Below are 24,409 nucleotides of genomic sequence, written 5' to 3' on the forward strand. Positions count from 1 at the left end.
CCTGGTTACTGTCAGCTATCCACCAAGCTCACCAGGTCAGCCCTGTAAACAACTAGTAATAAGATCTGTCTGGCAGAGGGAGGCGGGAGCACCATAAATGTATCCATATTGAGTGTGAAAGAAGGCAAACTGTAACCACTGTGGGCAGAACCAGGAGAATCTTTAGCCACTGCTAGTTTGCTGGGGAGATTGAGGGGGTGGGAGGGGCACATAATGCTTGTTAAAGAAAGGCAACACCTGGCTATCTTGGTGCTCAGCCCCTCCTGCAGTCTGTCTTCTCAACCTTAAACCCATTCGAGATAAATAAAAGACCTCAGGTTTTGGCAGTGGGCCCTGTCTGCTATAAGACAGTTCTGGCCCTTCTGGGAAACTTTCCCCGAAACAATCTCCCAAGGGCACTGACTAGTCTTTGGGTTCTTCCGTACTAAAGTGGATTTTAAATGATGATTTAGCAAATGATTCACCACAGAATGAAAAACTCACCCACAGAAATCCAGATTAAATTCTATCAGCTTCAGAAGACCCTCCTAGTCCTTATGCTGAAATCAAGCAAGAACTGAAGAGCTGCTCTCTTGACAATGGAGCGAGCAGCAGACAGTCCACATTAGGCGGACTCCTAAAAACAAGGATGCCACCCGTGTGGACCAAGCCCAAGTCGGCCAAGGAGTACAAACTCACGGCCCCGCCGGGAAGTGATATGGCTGTAGCCGCTGAATCAAGGCATCCCTAACGGAAATGGATGACGCCAGTCAGCGACGACGGCCCTGCCACAGAGTACACAACACAGGGCTTTGGGTGCCCCAAGTGCTCGCAGCTACAGCGCCACTCAAAGCTGAAATAAATTCACCTTGTTTGCTGGTGCAGAGCTGCTCTCCCAGCCTCCCCCTACACCCTTTAAAGAGAAAGACTGTTAGGGGCGGGGCCAAGTTCTCCCAGTCCCCAAGGGGAACTGAAGATCAAACACACCTGGGTTTGCGAGATCACTGGGGGGAGGGGAGGGACATTTCATAGCTCTGATTGATATATATTGGAGCCCATGTCACCTTCATGCCTCATCCTGTGGAGGGAGAGGGTACCTGCTTTCAGCTATGAGGTTTGGGTGCAGTTCACAGTGGGGAAGAGACACTAATGTGTTCTTTTGGGTGGGACTCTTGGTACCAACTCAATGTATTACTGTTGTGGCTTCCAACACTGAATGTATAATTGGTATTCATATTTTTCATGCTTGCACGGTGAATGCTCTTAAGAGCCAGAGGGGATTATGCCACCTGGGAAGAGCCAGATGTAGAAAAGCACTAGCAGCCTTAGTGGCCCACAGTCCTTATGACCCCTCTGAGTACAAGTCTCTGTGCCTGGGTAACGTTACTGACTGGAGCGTCTGACAAGAGGAACAGCCTCCACCAGAGGCGCCCCTTGGACTTGGTATATTCAAGAATGCAGCCAGCCTGGCCCCTATGACCTCTCAGCTCTACAGGGAAGAGTGGCAGCTACCCCTTTAGGGAAAATTTATTTTCCATTCTGTTGGTTCAGTGAGGCCCTTGATTCACAGAGGATCCCCTAAATGCCTGGGCCTGGTGCACTAATGATTCAACTAAGCCGAGACCCTGCGGTGCTCCGTGGACTGCTGTGCTGTTCAACCTCAGTGCCAGCTATGCAGAAAGGAAAGTGCTTGTGGTTGCTGTGCTCTGCGGGCAGAACTCAAGGATGTTCTCAGAGATCTGGCTGATATTCCCGGAGATAAACCTTGTTAGACTTTTACTGATATGGGGCTAATACCCATTGGTAATAGCTGTTTGGGTCTGCTACTTGGAAAACTACAGACTGACATCTTAAAGACTTGCCATATAAACTGTGGAGACAAATAGTAGTTGCCGAGCAGACCATCTGGGTCACTAATATGGGCCATAGTAAGGGCCCATTGTCTGATGAAGCCAACAGGAGTCCAGCTGCTGATGAAGCCTGCACTGCCCAGACTGCCATCTCTGCTGGCGGATCCATCACCACTCCAGATGTGTCAACACATGGACCATCACTGAACAGACACAGAGTAAAGGACTCTGTTCCTGATGCAGAGGCAACCTCTGCGTCCCACACAGGTGACTCCCGGAAAAAGACCCATTCGTCTCATGGTGAGAGAGGCCACATCTCCCGCTACTAGCAGACTGGCTACATCAGACCTTTAACCCCGTCTTCAGACCATCAGTAGGGCCTCACCGCTGATGACATTCTTTCAGGTTATGGTATTACAATACAAATCCAATCAGCCGGCTCCAACCATACCACTGTGGCCCCTGACACTAATCTGTGTCATGTTTTTCACTTTCCAAACCATTTGCTATCTGACAATGGTATACTTTTTAACACAAAAGTCACAAAAAATGGGTTGTTTGTCAAAGTATGTGATGGCCTTCCACATTCCCTACCATCCACAGGCATCTTGTATTGGTGAGTGCTGAAACAGCGTCCTCAAAAATCAACTTAAAAAACTCAAAAACAAAAGACAACTGAATTCAAAAATGGTCAAAGGACTTGAATAGACATTTCTCCAAAGAAGATATACAAATGGCCAATAAGTACATGAAACGGTGTTCAACATCACTAATCATTAGGGAAATGCAAATCAAAACCACAATGACATCAATATGTATAAAATAGATAACTAATAAAAAAAAAAACACAATGAGACATCACACCCATCAGGATGGCTGCTATCCGCCCCCCCCAAACAAAAAAGAAAATAACAAATGTTGGCAAGGATGTGGAGCAATTGGAACCCTTGTGCACTGCTGGTAGGAATGTAAAACAGTACAGCTGCTGTGGAAAACAGTATGGTGGGTCCTAAATACTTAAATATAGAATTACCATATGGTCCAGCAATTCCACTGCTGGGTATATACCCCAAAGAATTGAAAGCAGAGTCTCCAAGAGGTATGTGTACACTTATGTTTACAGTGGTATTATTCACAAGAGCCAAAAGGTAGAAGTAACCCAAGTGTCCATCAATGAAAGAATGGATAAACAAAATGTGGTATATATATATTCATTCAATGGAATATTATTCAGCCTTAAAAAGGGAGGAAATTCTGATACATACTACAACATGGATGAACCTGAGGATATTATGCTGAGTGAAATAAGCAGTCGCAAAAGAACAAGTATTGTATGATTCCACTTATATGAGGTGCCTAGAGTCAAATTCATAGAGACAAAAAGTAACATGGTGGTTGCCAGTGGCTGCAGGGAGAGAGCAATGGGAGCTGTTGTTTAATGGGGACAGAGTTTCAGTCTTGCAAGATGAAAACAGTTCTGGAGACTGGCTGCACAACACTGTGAATGTACTTAACACTACTGAGCTGCACACTTAAAAATAGTTAAGATGGGAAATCTTGTTACGTGTATTTTACCACAATTAAAAAAAATTTTTTTTTAGTCAACTCTAAAAGATTTCTGACTATACCCCCCCTTAGCTCTTCCTGGTTTACATACATCAGCAAGCAGGTTGGTCACTGAACGTGGCTGTTCCCAGAAAGAGACTGTCTCCTCTTGGCCAGCTGGGATCCACCCGAGCGTGATGCTTCATTCTTTCCCCTAATGGATACCCCATGCTGGCCTGATCGGTACAGCCTTTGGGTGGCAGCCCAGCCAAAAGGGGGCCTTGGGAATTTTAACTTAATTGTGGTTTAGCCGCCTGAATTTTCTTGTTGTACTTCTGTGGTCTTAAGTATTCTGCTCACCAAATCCCCTTACACTGGACCATGTGGACCAAAGTGGTAGATATAATAGGATCTCTAAGTTTAATAAAAATGCTCTTGTCCCTCTGGCACCTGACCCTTCCAGACAAAAAAGGTCAGGGTGAGGGTCAGGGATAATTGGGAAAAAGGGAAAGGTTAGTGACTGGAATGGGACACACTGATTCTATAGCAGTGGAAGGAGAACAACCCTGGCACCAGTGAAAGAAACACTTTAAACCTCAGGAGCTAAGGAGGGACATTTGTGATTCTGTCTTTCTGAATCCCCCAGAACCTTCCTCACAAAGGAAAAGTCCCGGGTGCGGCTCTCCCAGATTGTGCAAGTGCCTTAATAAACTGAACTGCCTGCTGGCTCTGCCATGCCCTGCTGGACAGCTCTGATCACGTGATCATCCTTCTCCTCAAGGTCACTGAAAAATCTTAGGAAAGCAGAAGAAGATGGTCCTAGCCCCTGAGCCTCCCACACAGAACACCTGCCAATACCTCCAGGTGTCTTTCCAAACCGCCCCCCAATTCCTGTAGCTATCATTCAGCCATCTCTAAGGGGCAGGTGAATGCTACCTGACAGGTGGCACAGACAAACAGGACAGACTGGACTGACTGCCTTCAGGTAACACCTCCAAAACAAAAAGAAGTACTAGACTCAGTTATTTGTACTGAACTGGGAGCCCTAAGGCTTGCCAGCTGTCCAGGAGGCAACACTGGAGAAGCTGCCAGCCTGTGCTCGCTAAGTAGGTCCCACCTGGGGTCGGGGGGTGGGAGGGCGGACGACACCTGTAAGCACCACACTCTTCACGGGAGTACTCGTGCGGAAGCCAGGCATGATCTTACTTCCCTCCAGAAATGCGGTGACGTGCACTGTAGGGGTGATCATAAGAGACCTTCAAGTGTTTAAGCAAGCACCACCAGTAGATCCTGTATCCACAGATGGCTGTGACCTCTCCAAAGTAAGGCTATTCTTGACTGGGGGGAGGGGGCCCTCCCAGAAGGATAACTGACTTGTTAATTATGTGCAATCTGCTCTGAGGCATTTATGCCTAAAATGGGAGTTATCCAATTAGAAATGGTAGTTTGAAATCTGTCCCTGACTTTAGCTGAGGTGAACAATGAGATCGTATCAGCCCTGGAGCCATTCAGGTCAGTGTCAGCTCATGGGCCAGGATCGTTATGGATGACAGAACTGCCCTAGACTTCCTTCCTGCAGGCGAGGCCAAATCTGTGCATTCCCTAATACTCCTTCAGTACTTGGGTCAAGTAGAAAGTCAGTACAGAAACTTAAAGAGAAAGCCACTTGGCTCTCTAAGGCAGACCCTGAAGGTTTATGGTATTTGTTCAGCTGGCTGGTCTAGGACCCTGGGGAGCATAGTTGAGGTCAAGATTGCAGTTTGGCCTCATCCTGCTACCATGTTGATAGTACGTAACCTAAATTACATGTTTTATGAGACAAACTGAATGGCTCCAGTCCCAGGCTCTGTCAGATAGATTACTCAGGGTGGCCAATGAAGAGCGTAATCATGGGAAATTTTACCAGAAGCCAAGAAGGAAGAGACATGAGGGGTGAATGCTGTTGGAAGGCAATTATCCTTGGGCCCACTGCATTTCTGTGCATCTTGTAGGTGGAGGCGCTGCCTCTCTTTGTTCCAGACTATCTTAAGTATGTCTGTCCAGCGAACAGCGAACAGCCAGGAAGGATAGAAATACCTCCCTCAGGAACAAAGGGCAGGTTTGTTCACTATCTAGCACAATAAAGACGTCACCTCCCTCCAGGATTAAGGTCAGGCAGGCTTACTGGAGGTTCCTCTCCTGTAACAGACTGTGCTGCAAGTGTAGGAGCGGCGTCACCACAGGCATCACTCACCCTCCTCACAGTCCTCTGTGGAGCGTGGGGCTGGGGAAACCAGCACGAATGCTAACGACTCTGATCCTGCTCCTGCCATGAGTAATCAAGTCCGATGTCTCTGAGAAGTCTTGTGTCTTCTACCAGCATCCATGAAACTATGGCAGGCGAACTTGTTAAACTGCAGTTAGCTACATTTTTTTGTGTGTGTGCCCCTACATATCTCAAACTCCTTCCTTGTGTGACAGTTCCAGCACAAGATTAACTAGTACAAATTTTAGCTAAATTTTGCTTGACATGGAATTAAGTTTAGGTACTCATTATTCCACAGAAGGAAAAATAGAGATTTCACTGGAAAGGAAAAAAAAAAAAAAGATGGATCACCACTCACCTTGGTGTGCTCCTAACTCCTGAACACCCATCCTGTGTCTCCTTTACAAGGGCGCCTGACAGGCATGGTGCCTCCCGGTTTAGTCGTAGGATCTTCCCCTTTTCTCCTTGGCAAACTCATCCACATTCAGGTCTAAATTACTCCTACACTCACATAAACTTTTCTCTATTCTAGACCTCTCCTCTGCGCTACAGAATCATACAAACACCTGCCATGTTCCTCTGGGATATTTCAATGGTACCTCAAAATGAATGTGCCCAAAATCACACACAGAGTCAACTTTACTTCCTACTTCAGTTCTCTATCAAGTTATATAGTTCAGACATCTAGCACTTATTTCATACCCAATATCACTAAATCTTGTCATTTACCTTTAAGTACCAGAAATTTGTTTCCAACACTTTAATCCTAGTCAATCTACTATCATCTCTCACCTTGGCTACTGCATCTGCCGTCTAACTGGTCCACCTGCATCCAATCTAGCCTCTTTCCAATCTGTTCTCCATGGTATAACCATGGTGATCTTCACCAAAAAAGTAAACTTGCGAAGACAAAATGAAAAAATCTGAAGCTATCTTACCGGCTTAAATCCTATTTAAAAGAATATCCCACATGGCTCCCAGCCTTCATGGGAAAAACAAATTCAAAATGGCTCAAGTTCTTTCCATATTTTTCTCAAACATCATGGTGTCCACAACTCTCCTTAAAATCATCTTTTTTTCATCCTTCCCATTTCCCTCACACACTGTAGAACTATTCAGGACACTATTTCAAATTACTTGAAAAAACTTTACTCTGAGTTTACTCCCTCCCCAGTCTCCCAATTCGAATCATGAAAGTCCACATCACAACCCGTCCGGCGATGTACAACCCTCCATATGACAGGGTGAGTGAATAAAGCAGGAGGAGGAGGGGAACAGGCTTGGAACATTTGTATAACAGCAGCATGCATATGTTCACCAAGCCAAAGTTAGCTTTTCCAAGGAGACCAATTCCTTCTCATATTTGAATTTCCTTACTTTCACACTTTATCTTTAGATGGCAAAAGAAGCAGTCTGATATAAAGAAAATTAGTTTTCAATTCTAATATAATAACCATAAAATTCAAGAGTATCCCAAGCTGAGGGACTAGCAAGCTGTAGCACCTACAGCAATCCCTAGACCCATGAAGCACAGGTGAAAACCACTCATTTTTTTAAAAAGGCACACAAATGTGAAATCACAAAGCCTTGGTTTGAACACTCTTTCACTTACTAGTTATGCAATTTTATACAAGTTTTAACTCACTAAGATTCCACTTTGCTTACATAAAATGGGGCCTGGGATAATATTAGAATCTATTTATAATATTGCTTAATACAAAAAGTACCAGAAAAAATTAACCACAACTGAATCATATTTATCAAACTACCCAATCTACAACCCTGCAATTAAGGCAAAGTATTTTCCAAAATATTAATATAAAAACATTGACACAGCACATGGTGTATTAGAAACACGATAGATGTTGAAACTGGAGGACATTAAGCTAAGTGCAACACGTCAGATACGGGGCTGGGGGTGGGGGAGACACGTCATGATCTCACTCACATGTGGAATCTTAAAAAGTTGAACACTAGAAGCAGAGAGCAGAATGGTGGTTCCCAGGGGTGGGGAGGTGGGTGAAATGAGGAGATGTTAGTCAAACACCTAACCTTAGTCGTTAGTCATACGACTAACGTTAGTCAAAGTTGCAGGCGTGCAGGACGAATAAGTCTAGAGATCCAACGTACAGCATGGTGACTACAGGTAATAATACTGTACTGAATCCTGGGAATGTGCTAGGAGAATGGATTTCAAGTGCTCTCATCACACACATACCAAAAAAGGTAACTATATGAGGAAAACATACATTAATTAGCTTGACTGTAGTCATATTTCACTAGGTATATGTGTATCAAATCATGGTGGTGTACATCTTAAATATATGTGATTTTTATCTTAAAAAATAAAATAAAAAAGGAAAGATGACGAATATGAATTATGTTGAAATCTCTAGTTTTGCCACTAGCAATAAAAAAGATTTTAGAAAACTCCTCAGAGCCCAGTCTAACAAGCATTAAGGTTCTAGAAGCTTGAAACTCATTGATTCCAAGGTAGACAAGTCCTAAAGGCTAAAATTCATTTGAAAGAAGAAAGCAGATCTTACAGATATGGGTATCAGTAGGACAAACTAGAGAAAAGATAGAAACCCAAAGACAAGTTCTGATCAATGACCATGCTTGATGATTCAGCACCTGATAGGAGAACTGATAGGAGAGAACTGATAAATAGAAAGAGTGTATATGAGATACATGTGGAAGCAATGAATCGAATGAACAGGCACAGGGTGATCACCTTGTAAGGCATTAGTATATTCTTAAAGATCTTATCTATAATCCAAAACTCACAAAAATTCAAGAACTAAGTATAACACAGGACAGTATTTGTTTCCTGCTTAAACATCAAATGACAATAAAATAGTTTAACAACGTCCCTGTCCAGTTTTGAAATTACACAATGGTTCCTAATTATTTTTTTAATTTGAAGACAATCTTCACATTTAAAAAATAATTTTTTGAATTTTATTATTATTTTATATTGCACTTTAAGCACATAAAATGAAACAGTACTGCAATGGGCTGGTAACAAAGACATAGCTGCAGTAGCCTAATAAAAGTAAACAAGGCTTGGATCTGGGTAACGTTAAGAGGCACAACCTAGAGCTAATAAAGCACAACTAGAGGGGCTTCCCTGGTGGCACAGTGGTTAAGAATCCACCTGCCAATGCAGGGGACATGGGTTAGAGCCCTGGTCCAGGAAGATCCCACATGCCGTGGAACAACTAAGCGCGTGCGCCACAACTACAGAGCCTGCGCTCTAGAGCCCGTGAGCCACAACTACTGAGCCCACGTGCCACAACTACTGAGCCCACGTGCCACAACTACTGAAGCCCATGCGCCTAGAGCCCGTGCTCCGCAACAAGAGAAGCCACCGCCATGAGAAGCCCGCGCACCGCAACCAAGAGTAGCCCCACTCGACACAACTAAAGAAAGCCCACGTGCAGCAACAAAAACCAACGCAGCCAAAAATAAATAAATAAATTTATTTATTTAAAAAAACAAAAACACAACTAGAAAACTCTCCTGACAGACTTACCATGACAAGTACAAATAACATCAAGAGTTGTGAGAAAGAATAATAGCAATGGGGAACATAGGAAAATCAGCAGAAATATTCTACCCCCCAGAATAACCAGAACACCCTGAATAACCCTAAGAAACTCCCTCCCCATGCAGTTATAAATAGTGAAATGAGAGTTTGACAGATTAACCTGAAAAAAAAAAAAAAAAAGGTGTGGCCTTCAAAGCCAAGTACAACACACCCCACCTACTCACAACCAGATATACGTCTCCTTCCTCCACTCCCATCCAATGTAGTACTGATGCCAAATCTTCCCAAACTGATCTTCAGCTTCAATGCCTCTCAATAAAAACCCTAACTGGGTTTCTCATGGTTTCAAAATATATACGGAAGGGCAAGGGGGAAAGAATGACCAAGACATGGTTTAAAAAAAAAAAAAAAAAAGAAAGGGGGAGGTGGGGGTTTGCCTGCTGACATTTATTATAAAGCCAAAGTAAATAAAACAGTAGGGTTCTTAAATAGGGTTAAATAAATGGACCAATTCAACAGAAGATACAACTCAGAAACAAACTCATGATCATAAGGAAACTTGTTACTTTACAGTGATTGCACAGGAGAAAAGAATGCATTATTTAAATAGGGCAACTAGTTTGCCAGATAGAAACACAGAAAATGGATCCCTACCTCACGCTAGAGGGAAAAAACCAATTCCAGATTCATTAAATGTAAATGCAAATAAGTGGCAAATTTATACTTGAAATATTACATTAATGAGAATGAACTACTATGAATGAAATATATGAAATACAGATAAATAGTAGAAACATAACGCTGAATTAAAAAAGCAAGCTATACTGGGCTTTGGTTTTGACTACATACAGCCTGAATCTATTTTTATTAAACCCAAACCCAAACAAAATTAAACAGTAACTATTTAAGGATACACATAATTTGTGATAAACTTTAAAAGGGCAAGGAAATAATGATAATAATGCCCCTTGGGAGTATAGATTGAAGCACAAAGGTAGAAAAAACAGAATTGACCATTTTCTAGTTAACTTTGGTGGTAGAGTCACAGATGTTTATTTTATTATAAAATTTATGTTACATTACATTTATTCTTTTGAATGTTATTTAGTATAATTTTTTTAAGTCTTTAAATTGCACAAAAAGCACAAATAGAGCACAGAGAAAAAAATGACTACTATTCCTGGAGCATTATCAGAACACTCCATAAAAGAAACCTCACTTTAGCCAGCCATATCTGGCAGGCCAAAGAGAAGAAAGTAGACTGGTGGGGGCGAGGGGCGGATTCCAAGCAAAAGTAACAGTATAAGCAAAGGCAAAGAGGCATGAAAATACAACACCTGCCTAGAGATTAGAGAAAATTTAAAAGAGCATAAATAAAAATAAGTTGAACTCTACTCATATTAAGAGTTATTAAAGAAAGACTAAAGAAATTAGGAAACCAAACTTGACAAGTTCTTTTTAAAGGGCCAAGCGGACCCTTCATAATATGAGCAGAACGGGAATTGAATAGGAATAGGTAAAATAAATTGTGTAGAAAGCAAAGGTTCGAAGGAAAGAACAGTTACAATATTCCAAAAGTGATTCTATTTAAAAGAAAAACAGTGTTTTCCAAAATGAATGTTGAAACAAAAAGATAAATTTCACAAGTAGACAAGATTTTTAAGTTGCCTTTTAAGACATGATTATTTAAAATTATTGTATGGAAATATGTTGTTTTAATTATACTCTCCCTTACCACTTTGGGAAGTTGGGGGGGGGCGGTGTGTAAGGAAAGCATATGCTCCTTTTAAATATCCTCCAGAAAACAATCCTTTTTAATTATCAAAAGACAGGCGGGAAAGAAGTATGACATAGCAAAACTACTTAATATTTCACATATTTTCTTCAATATCATATCCGAAGGCCTACTATCCCCACAAATGACAGTTCCAATACAGCGAGGTCATTATAGGTTTCAAGCAAAGAACCTTGTATGTAAGTAAAAGCACAATAAATGCTTGCTGAATGAGTAACTACAGAATGAAAACCAAAACACTTTTGCCCTGAATAGAAAAAGGAGAGGAGTATGAAAGGGGTAGAAAAAGTGTAAAAGAGTCCTGAGACAAGCCTCACACAGAAAGCCTTCAGCTAAGAAAGAGACAATCTTTGTCTGTTACTGCTTATTTGGACCAGACTCTGGAAATGGCCCTATGCCCAAAATTCTGTGTTACAGAGCTTTGTTCAATAAGCTTGAAACAAGGTCCCAATCAACTGCGAAGTTAACTTGATTCAGAATGACCTATATATACACACTATAAAACAGACCTATTTAGAAAAGATGAGCTGCAAAATAAGACTCTGGTGGAAGAACATAATATAAAACACCCAGATCAGAATTATTCTGAAACATTTTATCCTGGGAAAAACTGGATCTGTCACTAACACTTTGGCCTACACCCAACTTCAGTACAACACAAGGACACTTTTCTGTCTCCTCCCCTCCTGCTTAAGAAATATAATGCACACTATACAACACTCTACATGGCAATTATGTGTCCACATCAAAAAAACAATTTTTTGGGCTTCCCTGGTGGCGCAGTGGTTGAGAATCTGCCTGCTAATGCAGGGGACACGGGTTCGAGCCCTGGTCTGGGAAGATCCCACATGCCACGGAGCAGCTGGGCCCGTGAGCCACAATTGCTGAGCCTGCGCGTCTGGAGCCTGTGCCCCGCGACGGGAGGGGCCGCGATAGAGAAAGGCCCGCGCACCGCGATGAAGAGCGGTCCCCGCACCGCGATGAAGAGTGGCCCCCGCTTGCCGCAACTGGAGAAAGCCCTCGCACGAACCGAAGACCCAACACAGCCAAAAATAAATAAATAAATAAATAAATAAATAAGAAAATCCTTTAAAAAAAAAAAAACAACAATTTTTTGTGCTTAATTTAGTGATAATCATTTTTGATCCAAACCAGGATCTAAAGTAAATATGAACTTTTAAGAGAACATTAGGTCACAGTTCATCTTCTACATATCACTCATAAACTTGTACTAATTCCCCAACTACTACTCCTTACCCAAGAATTAACATTTGTTTTAATATCTCATGAGTGTCCCACCCCTCTCAAAAAGATAATATATTTAAAATTCTGTAGAAATGTCAGGCATTATAATCTAATGACTTCAAAAGCATAGACTCAGGAAGCACACTGCACAGATTTACGAGTAGACTCTACCATTTACTAGCTGTGCAGCCTTGAGCAAATTACTAAACTACTCTATGCCCTCAGTTTTCTTACCAGACAAATGAGGTTTAAAAACAAAGAATTTTATCAACCTCACACAGTTAATATGAGGATTAAATGAGGTAACATGTATAAAGGATTTTCAACAGTATCTGGCATGGAAAGAACTAAATAAATGTTAGCTTTATTTATTATTTATTATTATTATTATCATTATTATTATTCTCTGTTCCCCAATCCATATTGAAGTGTTTAACTATGAGTTTACCAGATGATGTTAAACCTGTTAAAGCTTATAGCCAATAATAAATACAACTGTTATGAGCAATCTTAGAAATTAAAAATTGTTACTTAATTCATTTAAGATGTTCCAGCTATATCAGACATATAACAAAGAGTGTAAATCAGTACTATCAGAAGAGTCAAATCCAACACTTTAAAAGGATTTGGATTGTACTTAATAATAACCCCTCTGAGCCTCATTTCTTTCATATTCATCACAGGAGTATTTTTGGTCCTGTAATTCTTCTTACAAGAAAGGACAACATTTGGGGATATTTATACAGAAAGAATATTTAAAGATACAAGTTGGTAGATTAAATTTAGAGATTAAATTTAGAGGATTGATTACATTATTTTATATATATATATATATATATATAGAATTATAAATTATATATAAATTGAATATATATATATTTTTTCCTCCCCAAAATGATAAAGGGAAATAAGAGGAGAAAAATCAGTGGACAAGAACTTCCAATAAATCGCTGGATATCAGAAAGCAAATGGAAGCAAGGTAACTAACTGAACAGAACAACAGAAGAAGCTAAACCCCAAAACGCCCGTAGACAGCAAGGCAATTTATTCTAAAAGAAAAAAATAACCCTTGAGAGGCTCAGAATTTGGAAGCAACAGTTTCTTTAGACTACAAAAGTGAGGAACAGAATCAAAACCACAATGAGATAGATACCACTTGACATCCACTAGGATGGCTATTAAAAAAAAATAGATAAAACAGAGATTGTGAGGATGTGGAGAAACTGAAACCTTGATACACTGCCAGTGGCAATGTAAAGTGCTGCAGCCACTTTGGATAACAGTCAGCAGTCCCTTGAAGGGTTAAACACAGAGTTACCACAGGATCCAGCAATTCCACTCACAGGTATATAACCAATATAACTGAAAACATATGTCCACACAGAAACTTGTACACAAATGTTCATAGCAGCATTATCCATAATAGCCAAAAAGTAGAAACAGTCCAAATATCCATTAACTAATAAATGGATAAATCTGATATATCCATAAAATAGAATATTATTTGGCAATAAAAAGGAATAAGCACTGACACATGCCACAATATGGATGAGCTTTGAAAACATCATGCTAAGTGAAAGAAACCATTGCAAAGGACCACTTACTACATGATTCCATTTATATGAAATACCCAGAATAGGCAAATCTACAAGGATAAAAAGTAAATTGTTAGTTGCTTAGGGCTAGGTGGAGAGAGAATTCAGGGATTGGGGAGTGAGAGCTAAGAAGGATAGGGGGTTTCTTTTTTGGGGTAATGACAATATTCTAAAATTGCTGTGGTGATGGATGTGTAACTCTGTGAATATAACAAAAGCCACTGAATTGTACACTTTAAGTGGGTAAATTGTATGGTATGTGAATTCTATCTCAATACAACTGCTTTTCTTTTAAAAGTGAGGAACAGAGCTAAAAGCTGGAGAATTGAGTGTCTATATACTGAACTGTTGAGTTCGCCGTCCTTCCACTCACCATGGTCTCAAATGCCAGCTTTTCCTCATAAACACAATTCTCATGAAAGAAATTAGAAAAACTCCTCACTGCAGAAACAGAACAGCACAAGAAAAGACTTCTAAATACTGAAGACTTGGGTGGGGCCCTGCCCAAAGCCCAACCCCCCCAACTGACAGTCTCTGCCACATATTTATAGTTTCTACTTAAGCATTTCAGTTCCTCATTCTTAAAAAGATGCAGACTAGGATCACCAGATTATTTGATATAACATTGCAGGGGGGGTGGGGGAGGACCTAAAACAAAACAAAACAAAACAAAAAACAGAAAAAAATAACATGAAAAAAAAAATTTGCAGAGACTAGAGGAATCCTTTTTTTAAAAGGATTTATATTATATGAAATATATATATTTATATGTCATATATGTTTATATATTATATGAAGAGTAAAAGGTAATTCATTAATAAGAATCCAACTTGTGAAAAAGAGCAAGAAAATTCTTAAAAATTAAAAATAGTAAAACTTAACAATATAAATATTTGATACACTGGAATTTATAGTTGAGGAAGTCTCCCAAAGATGTAGAAACTAGAAAGGAAAACAGTACTAAAATATTAATTCAGAAGGTCTAATATCTGAATAGAACATCTAGAAAAAAAGAACAGAGAATACACGGGAAAAGAAATTATCAAAGAAATAACACTAGACCCCCCCGCAAAATATAGTAGCATATCCCCCAAGTGCCAGCATAATGTACTTTCAAAAGACCAATACCAAGTTATTTCCCTGTGAAATTTCAAGACACCACAGCTAAAGAGAATATTCCAAAGGTTTCCAGAGAGAAAAAGACAAGTTACATACAAAGGATCTAGAATCAGACATATCAGACACCTCAATGACAATACTGGAAGCCAGAAGAAATGGACTATATTGCCTTTCGAAGGAAAATAATTTTCAGTCTAAAACTAAGGGCAGTACAGCACAGTGATAACAAGCAGATTCTAAAATGAGACTTCCTAGTTCAAATAATGCCATTTAATAGCTGTATGATCCTGAACAAGTAATATAACTTCTTTGTATATCAGTTTCTTCATCTGTGAGATGGGATTGTTGTGAGAATTAATTCATAGGTGTTCATGTGTGTAAAAAGCCTAATACACAGTACTTACTATAAAAGTGCTCTAGAAAGCAAGACTGGGTAAAGAAAGGGGCGATACAGAACTTAGTTTTTCACTATAATCCCTTAGGTAGTATCTGACTGGCTTGGACACACTCACATATTATCAGACGGACAGAGGGAATTGTGAAATGAAGCCCAATGATAACACCTGGGCAGAGAATAATATCTATATGCCTTTAGCTCAAATGAGACAGAAAAATAGAAAATAAAAATTTGTCTTGAAAGAGAACCACCTGACCAGACAGTCAAAAAGGGAAACAGGATGTTGTAAGAGAGATTCTTGGTCTGGTTGAGTAGCAGAACCAGAGTAACCCAGGCCAGGCTGGGTCAGATTAAAGAAAAAAGACACAGTTTGCTGATAAGAGTAAAACAGAGTACTTAAACAGAGAAACTGACTTTTAATCACAGTTAAATGACAAGCTTGTTCAAAGATGAGATTCACTGAGGTTTTGGGGGTTGGTTTTTGTTTTGTTTTCTTTTGAGGCTAAATTAAAAGCATTTTAAATTAAAAGATAATAGGAAAATAAAAGTAATAGTAATAAGACCTTATATCTTATTAAAACTCAGGAATACCTTGCTAATATAAGGAATACCAACCGAGGCAATATGACAGATTAGATAACCTGAAAACTCTCCCACTTACAAACTGCCTAAACATGCTTGATAGACTATGACAGCATCTTTTAAAAATTCAGTCCAATATTAAATAGAGCAAAGAAAATCCAGGGAGAAGGAGAAAGGAGGACTAAAACTCAGAGCAGAAAATATGAAAGAAGCTATTCTATAGGGGCTTGCTGGCCACTAACAAATGGGCTTAGACTTTTATGCCAAATGGGAAGTAAATATAAGGTCTTGGATTGCTGAAGGTGGGAAGATAGAATTGACATGGCAAAAGGAACTTTGCAAATGTGATTAAGTTAAGGGTCTTGAGAAAAGAAGATTATCCAGGATTACTGATGTGGGCTCATATAATCACAAGGGTCTTTAATTAAAAGGGAAAGAGGGAGGCAGGACAGTTAGTGCTGATCAGAGTGATGCCATGTGAAAAAGACTCAACTGGCCATTTCTGGCTTGAAGATGGAGGAAGAGGCCACCAGCTAAGAAATGGAGGAAGCCTCTGGAAGCTAAAATAAGGCAAGAGAACAGCTTCTCCCATAGAATGTCCAGAAAGAACAATCCTGCCCACATCTCAATTTTGGCCCCAGTGAAACCCATTTCATATTTCTAAGCTTCAGAACTATAAGATAATAAAGTTGTGTTAAGACATTAAGTTTGAGGTAATTGTTACAACACCTCTAGGACACTAATATATATACACACACACACAGGAGAGGAAAGGGGGCAGTTATCCAAGAGAGTATAACATGTTCCATGAAGTTTTCAGGTACAAAACTCTTAAATAGTCCTGGACTGACAGTATCCCTAAAACATCTGGCAGAACAAAACTGTCTAGGAATAATCAATTTATCTTATCAATGTATTACCCTTAGCCTGCAGAGAGATCTCAAAGATGAGATCTTAAGATGAGCTCACAATCAAAATTTATAAAACACATAAGGAAATAATTCACCATAAGCAGGAGGCAGCATACACACATCACATACGCACATACATATACGTGCACACATACACAATAAGGCCTCCAAAGAATGTTAATCCAAAAGAGAATGTTAATCCAGAGGAAGGAAGGAAGGAAGGAAGGAAGGAAGGAAGGAAGGGAGGGAGGGAGGGAGGGAAGGAGGGAAAAGAGAAGAAAAGAAAAGTAAAGAAAAAGAAAAAGTAACAATAGATGACATGAATAAAAAGTACAAAATAATGGTGGTTCATCTGAATCCAAATATATCAATAACTACATTAAGTGTAAATGCAATAAATGCCCCAGTTAAAAGAAATATCACACTGTATTTTTTTTTTTAATTTTTATTTTTGGCTTGCAGCATCTCAGTTCCCCGACCAGGGATTGAACCCAGGCCATGGCAACGAAAGCCTGGAATCCTAACCACTAGTGCACGAAGGAACTCTCACACTGTATTTTTTTAAATCCAGCTATTCTAAAAAGAGACAAATCTTAACAGGAAAAAGTTGAAAGTAAAAAGAATGGAAAAGTTCACTTTGTTATACAGCAGAAACTAACACAACACTGTAAAGCAATTATACTCCAATAAAGATGTTAAAAAAAAAAAACCAACTAAATTACATTACCAGAGGTCAGGATAGTGATTACCTTTGGGAAGGAGAGGAGGGGTGGCAGGTGGGAAGAACATAAGGATGATTGGCTATGTTGTGGGTCTTGATGAATACACAGGTTTTTCCTTTGTGATAATACATTAAAAATGTAGGTTTACATTTTGTGCATTTTCTATATGTTATACTTCAATAAAAGGTTAAAAAAATTTTTTTAAAGAATGGAAAAGATAAATTCTATAATTAATATGTAGTATAATGATATCAAGACAAAATAAACTGTAATTTTAAAAAACCCTAGAGCCAGAGAATCCTTTATTCCATAGTAATGCTGTCTTTCATCAAAAATATTTTTACATGAATTTACTCAATGGAGGTTTTATAATTTATACTTTGCTCTTCAAAAGAACAAACCAAAAACATTAGAGAAGCTACTTTCATGCCAAGCTTGGTGGGGGAACAGTTTTAGAAAAAATGAACACGTGCGACTGCGCATAAAACTGCAGGTGGCTAGAAAGGAAATCAGCTCAAAGGAAAAATAACTAAAAATAGGCTTAGAACAGTGATTCTGACTGCCTTCATTTGGATTTTCAAATTATTTCAGAGCTAAAATGTATACAATTTGCTTTTAACCAAGATGGTTGGTTATTTTAGAAGTAAGTTCTGCCATAATTAAATATACTTATTTATGTCTTAGAAGTTCTCAAGTATCACTTGCAATTCAGAACCAAAGGATTTTTAAATCTGAAAATTTTTTAGATCTGAAACGATCTTAATGACAAAATATAGCAAAATAAATTATTCCTGATTAGTTGAAATAAAAATTCCTATGACAGCAAATTTTGTTGGATCTCTAACAAAATATTTTTAGGGATGTTATGCCTTGATGTACATGCCAGATTCTTTATAGATTTCCTCTGTCTTTATATATTATTATGGATTTACAAGCCCTAATGCTAGAAACACTTAGAAAAAGACTTAAAAGTAAACAAAAAAAGTTTCTTTAAAAAATTAAGACAATGAAAGTGGTTTTTAAATAGGAAGCTATTGCCTCCAAAAAGTTATCTTTAATTTATCACATGAATCTAATCATGAAGAAACAAACATTCATATTGACATTCTACAAACTGACTGGCCTATAATTTTCAAAAGTATCAAGGTCAGGTGAAGTCAAGGGTAGACTGAGGAACTGTTGCAGTTTGAAGAAGGCTGAGGAGACATGTTAACTAAATGCTTCTGAACTGGGTCTTTTTCCCATAAAGCTATTGAACAAATTGGCAGATAAGTAGAATGTGTGGATTAGATGCTAATTAACCTGATTTTGACGACTGTTTTATGGCTATGCAGGAGCATGTACTTATGTCTAGAAAATACACACCGAAGTATTCAGGAGTGATGGGGCATCACAGCAGCAGGTTATTCTCAAACAGTCCAAAACAAAAAAGTTCTTTGTCCTGTACGTGCAATTTTTCTGTGAGCTTAAAATTGTCCCTCCTCCCCCTCCAAAACAATATTTTAAGTCATCTTTACTACTCAGTGATAAAAATGAGAGCCTTTTTTTTTTTTTTCAAGTTCAATGATTCAGAGGTATTTAGCAATCAATGTTCCATTAGTCTGTGGAGGAACACAACCAAATAAGGTTTCTCTAAAATAAGGATACAATGACTTTTTTTTCCATCAACTGAAATTAAAAGGGGATGGCCCCATTCAAAACTGTTACAAATTCTAATGGCCCTAAAGTCTCTGCATTGAGTTCCTCTAAAGAGATTCTGAGACCTTCCACTATAATTTCCTTCCCTTTTATTTGTTGAATAAATAGACGTATGCATGTTAGGCACCAGAAATACAGCAAAGATCACAGTGAACCCTATGGAAGGCAGACAGTGAACATGACAAATTAACGATGCAATTCTAATAATAAATGCTACGAAAGGGAAGTATAGGATGTTATAAAAACAATTAACAGAATTCTAATAATATGTGCGCAGGTGGGAGGCAGGCCAGAAAGGGGAATTGGGGAAAACCACCCTTTAATAAAATTTAGGGTAAGACCTCAAGGATGAGTGGGAGTTAGCCAGGTGAAACATGTCTGTAACAATATAAGCCAGGACACTGACAGGCAGAGAGATTTCTTATCCCTGGAATTTAAAGGTCCTAGGTGGGTTAGTAGTAAGGGATAAGGCTAAAAATAAAGGCAGGTGCCAGGCCTCTTACAGTAACTTAAATGCTGTTAAAAAGATTTTAAGGTTTTTTTTTTCTTGCAGCCACTGATTTTCAAATCTTTCTGTTGTTCATCCTAATTTCAAATCAACTCTTACACAGAATCTCATTATGTAATATAAACAAAAGTAGCACTGTCCTGTCTAAAGTGGAAAGAGGGTGCTTTAGAACTTCACCAGCTGAGCTTCCTGCTTCCCTAAATGAGGGCAAAGGCAAAAACAGGAGGAAAGAGGGGGCAGTATCAGAAATAACAAATGGTGGGCTGTATTAGCCAGATTTCCAATCAGAAACTGATGAACTATTCCAATTAGAAAAATTCAAAAAGCATTTATTACATAGAGGGACTAAATACAAAGGAATGGTGAGGGATAGGGGAACAGAAAGGAAGGTACAGGAACTAGTGTTAGCAGCAGGAACAGCACCCCTAAGTCCAAAAGGACAAGGGCAGGAGAGATTACCAGACGAGGAAGAGAAAGTCACACAGACAAGGTCACCAGGAAGGGCTTTATTGAGGGGAATAATGACTTGTCTTGGGACACAGCCAGTCCACCAGGAAGAAACCAGGGAAATAAATATTCTGAGCTTACCTTCCTCACTGCTCCCGACCTACCCATGTCCACACTGGCTGCACCCTATCTGAAGCCGGAAGTCACAGACGCCCATTGACATAACCCATACAGTAAACCTCCCAGGGTAAAGACCAGCGGGGAGAGAACAGATCAGGAAAACCAAACATAAGCTATCTGTCATGAAGCAGTAGGCACAGAAGTACAAGGAAAGATCAAACCTAGCCTTCTGGAATCAAGGAAAAGGTTTCCATGAGACCAGGACAATTAAGCTGAAGCCTAAACAATGAGCAGGAGTTAGCCAGGCAGAGGAAATCGGGGAGACAGACATTCCAAGCAAAGGGACTAGCCACTACGGCGGCACACTGCTAGAACTCTGAATGAATGAGGAGGTGTGAAGCACACAGTGTGAAGGAAGGGAAGGAATGAAGCTAGAAAGGCAAGGGAAGACAAGATCATGCTTGCATCCATACCACGCCAACAATCCAGCCTTTGTCCTGAAGGCAACGTTTAAGGATTGAAATATCATCTGATAGAGGTGGGTGTGGGTTTTTAATAAAATAGGCACAGAGATTTTCTTTTTCATGGTAATGGTCAATCCTCGCTCTTATTTGTTGACCAGCTCCTGCCTGGTTGTTTCACAAGAACTGCAAGGCAGAGTGTGAGTACGGAGAAGACTGCAAACACTGACACTATCTAATTACAGGTTCTAATCCACTTCAGCCTTTTTTTAGTTCTCCACACTTGGACTTTCTCAGGGAACAGGTGGGCAAAAATATTTTCAGTGACCACATTAAGTACTATGTTTAAGATTCTGAACCAAATCATTGATAATTTAAAATTTACACTAGGGTACATTCATTTTCCTTTGAAATGGAGAACTTTCTAAAAACAACAGTGAGGGACGTCCCTGGTGGTCTAGTGGCTAAGACTCTGCGCTCCCAATGCAGGGGGCCCGGGTTCGATCCCTGGTCAGGGAACTAGATCTTGCATGCCGCAACGAAGATCCCGCACTGGCAATGAAGATCCTGGCAATGAAGATCTCAAGTGCTGCAACTAAGACCCTGTGTAGCCAAATAAATAAATAAATAAATATTGGGCTTCCCTGGTGGCGCAGTGGTTAAGAATCTGCCTGCCAATGCAGGGGACACAGGTTTGAGCCCTGGTCTGGGAAGATCCCACATGCTGCAGAGCAACTAAGCCCGTGCGCCACAACTACTGAGCCTGCGCTCTAGAGCCCATGAGCCACAACTACTGAGCCTGTGTGCCACAACTACGGAAGCCCACGCGCCTAGAGCCCGTGCTCCACAACAAGAGAGGCCACTGCAATGAGAAGCCCGCACACCGCAACAAGGAGCAGCCCCCGCTCGACACAATTAGAGAAAGCCCAAGCACAGTAACGAAGACCCAACACAGCCAAAAATAAAACAAATAAAATAAAATAAATAAATTTTAAAAGCTAATGTTAATAAATAAATATTTTAATTAATTTGAAAAAAACCAGTGATGCTTATTCACAAGGACTTATTCACAAAGGACTTATTCACAAAGGACTACAGATTTTCTGAAGTTCCACATGGATAATTTAAAGATTCAAGGATCTACTCCTTGCCAGACCCTAAGGGAGACACTAGGGACACAGTGATGAACCAAACAGATGAGGTTTCTGTCATCATTAAACTTACCTCTAAGAGAAGGAACAGGCATTAAATAAGTAAACAAACAAACAAACATAATCACAAATTTGTCACGTGTCACAAATAAAAGCAACAAGGAAGAGGTGGCAAAAAATATTTCTAGATTTAAAAGAAAGATATCACTGCTCCTTTTTGCAAAAGCAACATCCATGGAGTAGAAGGAGACAAAATCAAACCACAATGGACTGAGGCATATATATGTTTCAAGGAAGAAGATGCCACAAGATGACAGATTCAAGAACTTAGGCTGTGAACTGTCAAGAGAGAAAAGGTAATATCTCAAAATAATTGGTAAGGAATGCTTTTTTTAAGATGGGGGGAAAATACTTAATGTTGATTAGAGGGGAAATTCAAGAGAGGCTGAATATAAGAGAAAGAATGGATGATTAGCTATGATGACTAATAATGCCAACGTTTTATATCCAGGTGTTAGGCTAAATGCTCTACATGCAATTCTTTACTTCATCTCTAAGGTCAGCTCTATAGTCCCAATTTTGCATATGAGAAAACTAAACTCAAAAAAGTTAGGTTATCTGATCAAATCACATGCTGGCAGAACTAGGATTCAAACCCAGATCTTTATGACTTCGAAGCAGACCATACCACACTGTCTCATTCAAAAAATACTTTTCAAACCACCTCTTAAGCTCTGGTTAACTACATACAGAGGATACAGAGATGAGGAGCTCCTGGGGCGCAATCGGTCGGGGCGTGGTACTTACACAGGATGGTCTTTACCTTCAAAGAGAGAGGGGGGCTTCCCTGGTGGCGCAGTGGTTGAGAATCTGCCTGCCAATGCAGGGGACACGGGTTCGAGCCCTGGTCTGGGAAGATCCCACATGCCGCGGAGCAACTAAGCCCGTGCGCCACAACTACTGAGCCTGTGCGTCTGGAGCCTGGGCTCCGCAACAAGAGAGGCCACAATAGTGAGAGGCCCGCGCACCACGATGAAGAGTGGCCCCCGCTCACCGCAACTGGAGAAAGCCCTCGCACATAAACGAAGACCCAACACAGCCAAAAATAAATAAATAAATAAAATTAAAAAAAAAAAAAAGAGAGCGAGAGGAAGGGGAGACAGACATGTATCGATACCTCAAGTCACTGATACAAGGAGGAGCAAGTAAGACAGCACAGTACAGACTGCGTCAGTAACCCTACCCTGACCTAATCAGTGAAGGCTTCATCTGGTGCTTATGTTAAGCAGAACAGAGATGAACAAAGTTAATTCCAAGTAAGACAAACAAATTACGGAAAAGCAAAGAAGCACAAAATTGCATGCTGTGTTTGGAACACTTCAAGAAGTTGAGCATGGCAGGAATGTGATGAGAGTTGGAAGAGACCAGACCAAAGGGCCTTTTATGCCACGCTAAGGTATCTGAGGTTTAAACCACAGGAAGTGAAAAACCATTTCCAGGCTTTGAAACAAGATTAGGCAACTGTAAAGACCCAGCAACTGATTAGGAGGTTCAAGCTATAGCCTGGTGAATGGCTTACAGACAACCAAAAGGTCAGAAGATCTGGAAAGAAACTCCCAAACTAACCGCTTATAATCAAAACAGAAGAAAGAGGGTTCCAAAGTCCCTTTTTGAGAAATGTAGCCCTTATTCTAAGTGAGATGAGACCAGTCCCCAGTTATTACTATTGATTAGGGCAGAACTAAAATATGGTTTAGCCCAAACTTTGTGATCAACAGGTAGGGGTTTGGAGGTTTGCTTCCTCAACACCACAAAGAGACTATCTGAGGCAGAATATGGGCTTGGGTGAGTCATTTCTCCAAAAAGCATATTGAACAGAGGCAGGATAGCCTGCTGTCTGCCTTAAAAGTAAAGAACAGAGTCTCCAGTTTCCAAAGGATCCTCTTTCCCTTGCTTCAAGGCTTAATCACATCAGTCTGCCATCTGATGATGGTTAGGGAAGACTGATACTCTCTTTTTCTGCTAAACATGCTGCTCTGATTCAGGAGTTGCATATTTCCCACCAAGCAGGTAAGAGAAGCAGAGAAGCAACAAAAGGATACACCTACTCCCCTAATGAAACACAAGCTGTCATTCAGCTTTATCAATGAAACCAAATCAAAGAGAAATGAACTACAATTTAGAACTTCAGATTTATTTTTCCAAACTAACCTCCAGGTACATTCCTCATTCCAAACAAAACCTACATCCTAGTCACCCTGAACAAGCCATCATGTCTTTGTCTAACGCCACTGCCTCAGACTGGAATGCATATGCACTCCATGTCGATATGATAAATGCACAGGCTCCCTTCAAACCCCAACTTAAATGTCACTCCTTCAACGCCACCCAAACTACATGCCTACAGGACTTTTTTCTCTATTCAAATGTTTATTAAATATTTCCATGTATTGTATTGAATAGTATACAGACCAACCCCTCCTAAACAG

The 24,409-nt window shown here is 40.0% G+C and overlaps 1 protein-coding gene across 12 annotated transcripts in view; it reads right to left on the reverse strand.

Moving 5' to 3' along the window:
• Positions 1-24,409, reverse strand: part of ABI1 (abl interactor 1) — a 96,632-nt gene that overhangs the window by 28,691 nt on the left and 43,532 nt on the right. The gene's annotated exons all lie outside the window — the stretch shown is intronic.

The sequence above is a fragment of the Balaenoptera acutorostrata genome, chromosome 3 (genome assembly GCF_949987535.1).
Source record: "Balaenoptera acutorostrata chromosome 3, mBalAcu1.1, whole genome shotgun sequence".
Classification (NCBI taxonomy): domain Eukaryota; kingdom Metazoa; phylum Chordata; class Mammalia; order Artiodactyla; family Balaenopteridae; genus Balaenoptera; species Balaenoptera acutorostrata.